This window comes from Aegilops tauschii, chromosome 4, assembly GCF_002575655.3.
Source record: "Aegilops tauschii subsp. strangulata cultivar AL8/78 chromosome 4, Aet v6.0, whole genome shotgun sequence".
Lineage (NCBI taxonomy): Eukaryota > Viridiplantae > Streptophyta > Magnoliopsida > Poales > Poaceae > Aegilops > Aegilops tauschii.
The window spans coordinates 305,223,521-305,234,419 of NC_053038.3; positions in this window are offsets into that span (position 1 = coordinate 305,223,521).

Consider the following 10,899-nt stretch of genomic DNA (forward strand, 5'->3'; position numbering starts at 1 on the left):
AGGGAGGTGAAGATTTCCAATGTGGGGTGGAGCCAAGTAGAAAGCAAAACCATGTATAGACGGAAAAAAAGCATGCCTTATTATGTGTGGTATATTTGAGTTGAAGTTGAACTGGATATCATTTCTTTTGCATAAGAGTGTGAAGCAAACTAGGAAATGAGGGCCTATTCGGATTGGTTTCTATCCTTCACATTTCAAGAGACAAACATATATTACTTAAGACTTGATGAAAAGAAACATCAGAATAGCTAAACATCAGTCGCCTGAATGGTCAGTCGATTTTTGCTAGAAGGAAGGAGGCACCGGAGGGAAGGAAGAAACAGCCGTAGCGGGGGGCTAGCCGGAGAAGCTTCCCCATGATCTATCTTAGGGTGGGGGTGGGGGCGGTGGTGCAAGTTCGCCGGAGAAAAAACCGGTGAGGCCCGAGGCTAAGGGATGGTTGGGGAAGGCGGCAAGACCAGCGGTGTGGGAGGTTAAGGGGAGGGCGGTGTGGCGAGGCGGCCACGAGAGCGCCGCAAGCCGTGGGCGGCAGCAGGCGGCCTGGCTGGTGGTAGTAGGCGGCGGGAGGAAGAAGAAGAAGACGGACGCTGCAGCGATGTGATCTGTAAAACGTTTGGAGGAAGAAGACATAATCTGGGCCGTTCTTTTTTTATCTAACGCTTGTAACTGATCGAGGCCAAATTGACTAGCCCAAATCAAAATTCCTGTCGATTGACTCTTAGCCATTCCCAAATGATATCTTTTCCTATAGTATTTGAGATACATGACATCTTATTTCCTATAATTTTACTATATTTCTAAAATAATCATATCCTATATGAGTCAAAGGGGCTTTATTTTTTCGTGGCAACGCACGGGCAACAAACTAGTTCTAACATAACATATAAAATGGGCTGCATAGACGCTACATTATTGTTTCACCCAACCCACCAAATGGACTCGCTGACATGTGAGCCAATAGGTCGAAGCCTAAGCAAGGCGTTAGATTTACATCCAACGGCCGGCAGTCTTCTTCAATCTCAAGTCTTCTTCCTCTAGCGCTGATGGGACTGCTTGCTCCAGCCTTCGGCGTCCAGCGGTGCTGCTTCACGCGCCTCGGAGAGAAACACTACCCTACGGACGGCCGGGCCATCCCTCCACTCCTCCGCACCTCCTATTATTCTCCACCGAGTATAGCCCCGGCCCGCACCCGAACCAGTCAAGTCTCGCACTCCTATCCACCTGCGACTCCACTGCCACGTCTTCTCCATCTCCGGATTGTTGCCGTCCGGGGCCTCGCCGTCGTCCACTGCCATGGTGCGCATGGCGCGGCGTGGTCAACGTGGTCAACAAGCGAGAGTCATCGGAAGACGACTGTACATGGAGAGGGTGATAGTGGGAACGCACGATGTCCATGGACGCACGCATGCAACTGCCTCCTTTTTACACGAAAAAATAATGTTTCCTCTCCCTGAAAGCTGGGACCCACCAGTTACATCTTCGCACGCAAGGAAGTGCGTCCTTATTACGCACAAAAAATGATTCCTCCCCCTGACAGCTGGGACCCATCAGCTATATCTTCGGACAACACGAAGTGCCTCCATAACTCCCCTGATAGTTGGGACCCACCAGGTCGAAGCGTACGTAGAGTTATGTGTTTGGTCGCAAACATGTACGTACATAATGGTGGATCGGTCTCTTTACAACGATGAACAGTGGCTGAGCAAGGAGTGCCGTCAGTCGTAGTAGAGCCCCGACGTAGCAGTTCAGGTAGTCCTATCTAAACATGTACACGGCCATGCTGTAAGAAAGTAAATACGGCCATGAACGTACATACAGGCGGGGTCTCGAACGCGTACTCGCGCATACAGACGGCAGCAATGGTGTCCTGTTCATCAGCAGACGACCGGCTGGGTGATGTCTACTACGCAACTTTATTCTTGTAGACACGTGTTGGGCCTCCAAGCGCAGAGTTTTGTAGGACAGTAGCAAATTTCCCTCAAGTGGATGACCTAATGTTTATCAATCCGTGAGAGGTGTAGGATGAAGATGGTCTCTCTCAAACGACCCTGCAACCAAATACAAGAAATCTCTTGTGTCCCCAACACACCCAATACAATGGCAAATTGTATAGGTGCACTAGTTCAGCAAAGAGATGGTGATAAAAGTGTAATATGGATGGTAGAAATATATTTTTATAATCTGAATAAATAAAAACAGCAAGGTAGCAATTAGTAAACGGGCACAAAAACGATGTTGCAATGCTTGAAAACAAGGCCTAGGGTTCGTACTTTCGCTAGTGCAATCTCTCAACAATGCTAATATAGTTGGATCATATGATTATCCCTCAAAATGCAACGAAGAATCACTCCCGAGTTCCTATTAGCGGAGAACAAAAGATAGGAATTGTTTGAAGGTACGAAACCACCTCAAAGCTATTCTTTCTGCTCGATCTATTCAAGAGTTCATACTAAAGTAACGCAAAGCTATTTTTTCCGCTCTATCTATCCTAGAGTTTGTACTAGAATAACACCAAAGCATATTCATATTCATAATACTCAATCCACACAAAGAACTACAAGGAGACCCCAAAGTTTCTATCGGAGAAAAGATAATAAAAACGTGCATCAACCCCTATGCATAGATTACCCCAATATCACCGCGGGAATCCGCGAGTTGAATGCCAAGATACATATCAAGTGAATCAATATGATACCCCAATTGTCACCTCAAGTATTCATACCGCAAGACATACATCATGTGTTCTCATCTCTGAATATTCAATCCGACAAGATAAAACTTCAAAGGGTAAATACTCAATTCATCACAACAAGAGTATAGAGGGGAGAAACATCATATGATCCGACTATATTAACAAAGCCCATGATATAGATAACGAGAGAGAGATTAAGCACATAGCTATTGTACAAACCCTCAGCCCCGAGGGTGGACTACTCCCTCCTCATCATGGTGGCCGCCGAGATGATGAAGATGGCCACCGGAGATGATTCCCCACTCTGGCAGGGTGCCGGAAAGGATCTAGATTGGTTTTCGGTGGCTACAAAGCCTTGCGGTGGCGGAACTTCTGATCTAGGTTAACCTCGAAGGGTTTCGGAATATTTTGGAATTTATAGTGCAAAGAGGGGGTGCGGGAGGCCACCGAGGTGGGCACAACCCAACTGGGCGCGCCTGGGCCCCCAGGCATGCCCTGGTGGGTTGTGCCCCCCACGGGGCACCCCCAGGTGCTTCTTTGGCCCACTGTTGGTCTTCTGGTCCACAAAAAATCTGCGTGAAGTTTCATTGCATTTGGACTCCGTTTGGTATTGATTTCCTGCGATGTAAAAACAAGCAAAAAAACAAAAACTAGCAATGGGCACTGGGTCAATAGGTTAGTCCCAAAAAATGGTATAAAGTTGCTGTAAAATGATTGTAAAACATCCAAGAATGATAATAAAATAGCATGAATACTCAATAAATTATAGATACGTTGGAGATGTATCAGCATCCCCAAGCTAAATTCCTACTCTTCCTCGAGTAGGTAAATGATAAAAGAAATAATTTATGAAGTGTGAATGCTAGCAAAGTGCACAAGTTTGATCAATGACAATTTCAATCACTTTTCCTAGCATCATAACAACAATTCTTTCTTATAAAACTTCTCATGTTATAGTGGCAACCAATTCACATGTTAAGGTTCAAACAACGAATTCTCTTGAAACTCAACAATCTATGTTCTTAGTCACCAAGCAATTGCAATTCAACTTATTCAATAGAGTTTAAGTAAGAGCTCCAACTCAACCATCATATAGTCTTCTATGATTGCTAACACTCATCGCATACACATGAGCAAAACGTTTCAACCGGACACATAGACAGATAGGGGCTTATTGTTTTGCCCCCCAACGTATTCACCTCAAGGGTGATGTCAACAATAATAACTCATGCTACCCATATTCAACTGGACATATGTGCCTAGATCTTTCCTCACCACATGATGCTTGCCAAAAGAGAAAAATAAAAAGGAATAGAGAGAAAAACTTTGAATCTTGCATGAAAGTAAATACATAAAAGTAAAATATAGGCCCTTCGCAGAGGGAAGCAGAGGTTGCCATGCGCTTATTTGTTTGTATGCTCAAACCCTTAGTGCAAAAAAATGTCACGTTATATTTCCCCTTGTGATGGCAACCTTTATTATGCAATCTGTCGCTTTTATTGCTTTACCATCACAAGTTCGTACAACACTCAATTTTCTCTTACACTAAATGATCTTACACTTTTAGAAGCAATTTTTATTGCCTTATTGCACCGATGACAACTTACTTGAAGGATCTTGCTCAATCCTTAGATAGGTATAGTGGACTCTTGAAAATAAGATTTGGGTTTAAGGGTTTTTGGATGCACTAGTATCTCTACTTGGTGCAAAAAATTTGGCTAGCAAAGATGGGGGCAAGCACCACGTGTTCAAGGATCTATGAGAATATAACTTCTATGTGAATATGAACAAACATAAATCATTACGCTGTCTTCCTTGTCCAACGTCAACAATTTTGGCATATAATATTTTGATGGGGGCTCACAATCACAAAAGATTTCTAGGATAGTGTATTTGCATGTGAAAGTTCTCTTCCTTATACTAATTATTCGTGAAATGCTTGTATGACCAAAATTGTGACTGTCAAGCCTCAAAAGATTTCACTTTCTAAACCCAATGTGAAACTACCAATAGGCATGATATGATTTCAACTTCTGGACATTCAATTTATTCAACAATTTACTCATAGGATATAAGTGAAGCACAAGAGCAAATGACAAACTACGCCAAAAAGATATAAATGAAGATCATGAGCATAATATTTCTTTCTCTCAAATTAATTTAAGTGAAGCAAGAGAGAATTTCTTCCAAAATACTAAAGCACACCATGCTCAAAAAGATATAAGTGAAGCACTAGAGCAATTCCATAGAAAAGAGCTTCGTTGACGGGATGTGAATGTTGCTTACTTAGCCTCCTTGGCAACTATTTTAGGACTCTATTTTATTTAAAAACTTTCAGATCTAAGTATTTTACTAAAAAAACAAGTAAAACAAAATAAAATAAAATTCTAAGAATAGCACAAATCATGTGAAGAAGCAAAAACTTAGGCTCAACCGACACTAACCGATAATTGTTGAAGAAGAAAGGTGGGATGCCTACCGGGGCATCCTCAAGCTTAGATGTTTTAGACTTCTTGAAATATTATCTTGGTGTGCCTTTGGCATCCCCAAGCTTGAGCTCTTGTGTCTCCTTAATTCATCTCATATCACGGTTTTCCTAAATCTCAAAAGCTTCATCCACACAAAACTCAACAAGAACTCGTGAGATAAGTTAGTATAAACCAAGGCAAAAACCTTATCATTATCTACTGTAGTAAATCACTAAAATTATTATTCAACATTGCATAATAAATGCCTCTGCATATTTAATACTCCTATCCCCAAATAGAATCATTAACAAGCAAACAATGCAAACATAACAGCAATCTGCCGAAACAGTACAGTCTGTAAAGAATGCAAGAGTATCAATACTTATTCAACTCCAAACATTATGAAATTCTACCACACTGTAGAAAATTTATAAGATCTTATTATGCAAAAAGTTTTAACATTTTATCACTTTCTGAATTTCCTAGGGAATTTTTGCAACATCGATAAACTTTCTGTTTTCAAACAGCAACATGTAGACTTGTAAAATAAGCATAGTAAAAGCTATCCTTGACATTTTTATTGAAAAGAAAGATGCAAAACATTATTATAAATAACAGTAAGAAAATCCTAACAAAATAAATTGACACTCCAAGCAAAACACATATCATGTGACGAATGAAAACATAGCTCCAAGTGAGGTTATTGATAATTTTGGAGACGAAAGAGGGGATGCCTTCCAGGGCATCCCCAAGCTTAATTGCTTGGATCTTCCTTGAATATTACCTTGGGGTGCCTTGGGCATCCACAAGCTTAGGTTCTTGTCACTCCTTATTCTCCTCATATTGACATCTCACACAAAACTTGAAAACTTCAATCACACAAAACTTAACGGAACTTCGCGAGATAGGTTAGTATGATAAAGAGCAAATCATTTCACTTTTGGTACTGTCAAAGACAAGATTCATAATTGTTTACACACAATTACTACTGTAGCATATCATTTCCACAATTTATATTGAGCAATATAATCCATAGAAACTAGAAAGCAAGCAAACTATGCATTGAAAACAGAATCTGTCAAAAACAGAACAGTCTGTAATGATCTGGATAACTACCATACTTCTGCCACTCCAAAAATTATGAAAAAGTTAGGACCACGTGAGCAATTTGTATATTAAACTTCTAAAAAAATAAACAACTCAAAAGCACACTTATGTTAAAAATGAGACTTATTTTTCTGAGCGCAAAAGTTTCTGTTTTTCAGCAAGATCAAATCAACTATCACCCAACATGATCCCAAAGGCTTTACTTGGCAATTTATTGAAACAAAAGCAATAAAACATGATTAATACAGTAGCTTAATCATGTGAACATGCATAAACAGTAGGTAAAAGTGTTGGGTTGTCTCCCAACAAGCGCTTTTCTTTAATGCCTTTTAGCTAGGCATGATGATTTCAATGATGCCCGCATAAAAAATAAGAATTGAAACATGAAGAGAGCATCATGAAGCATATGGCTAGCACATTTAGGTCTAACCCACTTCCTATGCATAGGGATTTTGTGAGCAAACAACTTATGGGAACAAGAATCAACTAGCATAGGAAGGCAAAACAAGTGTAACTTCAAAATAATCGAAGAAACTTGATATTATTGAGATATGTAAGGGCATAAGTTCCTTTCTCATAATAATTTTCAGAGGCATCATGAATGGATTCAACAATATAGCAATCACATACATCACTCTTTTCATTATGCACAAGCATAGAAGATTTATTACTCTTTATGGCATACATGTCATCGTAATAATCATCATAGATAGCAACTTTATTGTCATAGTCAATTGAAACCTCTTCCAAAATAGTGGATGTATCACTAAATAAAGTCATGACCTCTCCAAATCCACTTTCATCAATGTAATCATCATAAACAGGAGGCATGCTATCATCATAATAAATTTTCTTATCGAAAGTAGAAGGAATCAAAGGATCATATTCATTAAGCAAAGCATCCCCAACCTTAGGACAAGCATTATTTCCAGCAAATAAATATTCAAACATATCATACTCATTAAACATAGCATAACCAAGCTTGTGGCTTTGCATATCATCACAATCATTCTTATCAATAGCATGAATGGCACCAATAGTATAGCAAACATTATTATCATATTCTTCCAAGCAAGTGATAAAAAGATTTTCAAGATCATAAGGGATACCATTATCTTTCCAATCACAATCATTACAAAAAGTAGTAGGTATCACAAAATCATACTCAATATCATCATCCTCCATCAACATATTTGATTCACTTTCATGAGGCACAATGGTGATAAGAGCAACATTATTTGGGAGAGATACCTTTTCACCTTTATTGTTTCTTCTTTTCTTCTTCTTCACCACATCATGTGTGGGTTTAATTAATTTTTTCAAGCTTCTTGTTGAAGAGATTGATTGGATAGGAAGCTCCTCCTCGTTACCTGATTCATCATAATAAACACTAGGAGGGTTTTGGGAAACATTTTCCCTTTCATTAGTACTCTCTTCATACTCCATTTGTTTTCTTGTCTTTAAGTAGTTGGCAATATAAGGATTCTCAATGCAATTTACCGCATAAAACATATAAATTTCTTCTAGATCAAAATCAAGAAATCTCTTGAGATTAAATTTTGGAATACCCTTAGTTATACGTTTCATTTCTTCATACCCCAAAACAAGACTAAGCTCTTTATGATGCTCAAGGGTAATCAAGTTATCACAATTTTTGGACACAATTTGATCATGAAAGAATTTGCATTGGAGATTTAAATGACCATGTTCATTGCAAATTTCACAAGGATGGCGAAAAAAATTAAATCTTTCAGCACAATCATCTAGCGTCTCTTGCAATTTTTTCGTTTCTAAATATTTATGTTTCTTACAAATCTATCTTCCCTTTTTGATGTGCAATTGCACTCCCAATTTACTCCGCAAAAAGTGACATGCTTATAAGAAACATTTTTGTCATGACTTGTGCAATCATCATTAGAATTTTGGATATTCAAAGAATTCATTCTAACAACATTGCAATCATGCTCATCATTCAAATATTTTGTGCCAAGCATTTTATTGACTTCTTCTTCTAACAATTGAGCACAATTTTCCGAACCATCATTTTCAAGAAAGATATTATAAAGATGATCAATAATATGATGCAACCTAAATTCCATTTTTATGTAGTTTTCTTTTATAAACCAAACTAGTGATAAAACAAGAAACTAAAAGATTCAATTGCAAGATCTAAAGATATACCTTCAAGCACTCACCTCCCAGGCAACGGCGACAGAAAAGAGCTTGATGTCTACTATGCAACTTTATTCTTGTAGACACGTGTTGGGCCTCCAAGCACAGAGTTTTGTAGGACAGTAGCAATTTTCCCTCAAGTGGATGACCTAAGATTTATCAATCCGTGAGGTGTATGATGAAGATGGTCTCTCTCAAACGACCCTGCAACCAAATACAAGAAATCTCTTGTGTCCCCAACACACCCAATACAATGGCAGATTGTATAGGTGCACTAGTTCGGCGAAGAGATGGTGATAAAAGTGTAATATGGATGGTAGAAATATATTTTTATGATCTGAATAAATAAAAACAGCAAGGTAGCAATTAGTAAACTGGCACAAAAACGGTGTTGCAATGCTTGAAAACAAGGCCTAGGGTTCGTACTTTCGCTAGTGCAATCTCTCAACAGTGCTAATATAGTTGGATCATATGATTATCCCTCAAAATGCAACGAAGAATCACTCACGAGTTCCTATTAGCAGAGAACAAAAGATAGGAATTGTTTGTAGGGTACGAAACCACCTCAAAGCTATTCTTTCCGCTCGATCTATTCAAGAGTTCGTACTAAAATAACGCAAAGCTATTTTTTCCATTCGATCTATCCTAGAGTTCGTACTAGAATAACATCAAAGCATATTCATAATACTCAATCCACACAAAGAACTACAAGGAGACCCCAAAGTTTCTATCGGAGAAAAGATAATAAAAACATGCATCAACCCCTATGCATAGATTACCCCAATATCACCGCGGGAATCCGCGAGTTGAATGCCAAGACACATATCAAGTGAATCAATATGATACCCCAATTGTCACCTCAAGTATTCATACCGCAAGACATACATCATGTGTTCTCATCTCTGAATATTCAATCCGACAAGATAAAACTTCAAAGGGTAAATACTCAATTCATCACAACAAGAGTATAGAGGGGAGAAACATCATATGATCCGACTATATTAACAAAGCCCATGATATAGATAACGAGAGAGAGATTAAGCACATAGCTATTGTACAAACCCTCAGCCCCGAGGGTGGACTACTCCCTCCTCATCATGGTGGCCGCCGAGATGATGAAGATGGCCACCGGAGATGATTCCCCACTCTGGCAGGGTGCCGGAAAGGATCTAGATTGGTTTTCGGTGGCTACAAAGCCTTGCGGTGGCGGAACTTCTGATCTAGGTTAACCTCGAAGGGTTTCGGAATATTTGGGAATTTATAGTGCAAAGAGGGGGTGCGGGAGGCCACCGAGGTGGGCACAACCCAACTGGGCGCGCCTGGCCCCCCAGGCGCGCCCTGGTGGGTTGTACCCCCCTCGGGGCACCCCCAGGTGCTTCTTTGGCCCATTGTTGGTCTTCTGGTCCATAAAAAATCTCCATGAAGTTTCGTTGCATTTGGACTCCGTTTGGTATTGATTTCCTGTGATGTAAAAACAAGCAAAAAACAGCAACTGGCACTGGGCACTGGGTCAATAGTTAGTCCCAAAAAATGATATAAAGTTGCTATAAAATGATTGTAAAACATCCAAGAATGATAATAAAACAGCATGAATACTTCATAAATTATAGATACGTTGGAGACGTATCACTGGGTCGGAACGGAGAAACAACGTCGTGTTCATCGGGGGGCAACCAACTGGGTTGGAATGCGTCCTATTCAACGGGAGCCAGCCGGCTTGGACAGAATAGCCAAAACGAGGTCTGGCATACCGCAGAACGGAGGAAACGGCCTTCTACTCGATCGGCTACGGTCGAAACGGGGTCCTGTTCATCGGGAGGGGTCTGGCATACCGCAAAACAAAGGAAACAGACTTCTGTTCAAGCTTCTACGGTCTAAACGGGGTCCTGTTGATCGGGAGAGGTCTAGCGTACCGCAAAATAGACGAAATGGACTTCTCTTCGACCGCCTACAGTCGAAACGGGGTCCTGTTCATCGGGAGGGGTGTGGCGTACCGCAAAACGGGACTCCACGGGCTACTGTTCATCCATCATCGACTTCCTCCAGCCTTCACCTGCTACTTTTCATCCACAGTCGACCTCCTCCAGCCTCCACCAGCCACTGTTCATCCACGGGCTACTGTTCATCCAGCCTCCACCGGCTACTGTTCAACCAGCCTCCACGGGGTCCTCTTCATCCACCCCCAACCGGCTGGGGTGTGTGGCAGCCTCCTCGGGGTCCTGTTCATCCAGCGGCAACCGCCTACTACCACACGGGTCCTGTTCAACCAGCGGAAACCGCCTACACACGGCCGGGGTCCTGTTCATCCAACCCCCGCGGAGAACTGTTCATCCACAGCAAACCAGCCAGCTGGACTCGCCATGTCTCGACTCGTTCTACGTTTCACGCGCGCGGCAACAACGGGCACTGTTCATCCAGAGGCAACCCAACCGGCTAGCTACGTCTCGCATGGGGTTTGAT